The following is a 953-nucleotide window of genomic DNA, read 5'->3' as shown; positions in this document are numbered from 1 at the left end:
TCAAAAGGATCCAGGCGTGTCATACAAATGTTCTCCCTTTGAATCAAAAAATATTTATCTTCTAATTTACTTTAAAAATAAGATTGCATGAAAACGCCAAATACTTGAGAAGGTACTATAGATATTCCAGGCACAGTCTGTAAGCTAGACAGTGTGAGCAAACATAATAACTTGAATATACGAAAAAGCATTCTATTTGATGACTTCCTGTGCAAATGCAAACTACTTTTCAATCATAAGGACATTTAAAACCCAGACGCAGAAGGCGGCTTCCTGGCCTGTACCCCTGTCTCACTAACACAAAACATTTTCTCTCAAACCAAGCGAGAGAGAAGCCATACTACAACCAGTGCTAAGAAATACTGGTTAAAGTAAGAAAATAAGTTGCTTTCGAAGAGCTTGAGAAAGTCTCCCATTAGGTACATCTGCCAGCTGTGTTCCTTTCTCAAAGCACCTGGAACAGAATGGCGAATCATGAAGGGGCATCCTGGTGTCACACGCTGCCCCGTTCCCACCTCTCACTCGCTCTCGAGGTGAAGAGAACTGAGCCTCTGACTCACACTGGCTTCCGATGGCACAGACATTTACCTCCAGAGAGACAGGAGCACAGACCTAGCTCCGGCTGGCAGTCCGAGAACTGCTGTATAGTTTAGGCCATTGGGGACACCAACGCAATAAACACTAATTACAATAAACTCTCCAGACTTGCCTGACCAGCTGGACAGGTCCAGGAAAAAAACAAGCAAATACACCTTTCTCTCCCCAACTTCTTGCACAGTTCTGGGCTGGGGAAAATCACTTTTATTATCAATCTAATCGATTCATTCCTAAATGAAATCTGATGTTACTTTCTCTAGGGCAAATCAATGAAGAGGTATAGATGGAGTCCTAGAACCTTCCTCAAGGAACCTAAGCTCAGGATCATAAGATTCTAATCTATTCTTTTAAAGTGT

This window comes from Pteropus alecto, unplaced genomic scaffold, assembly GCF_000325575.1.
Source record: "Pteropus alecto unplaced genomic scaffold, ASM32557v1 scaffold35, whole genome shotgun sequence".
NCBI lineage: Eukaryota > Metazoa > Chordata > Mammalia > Chiroptera > Pteropodidae > Pteropus > Pteropus alecto.
The sequence above is the reverse complement of the archived record's forward strand: the minus strand, read 5'-3'. Positions refer to the sequence as shown.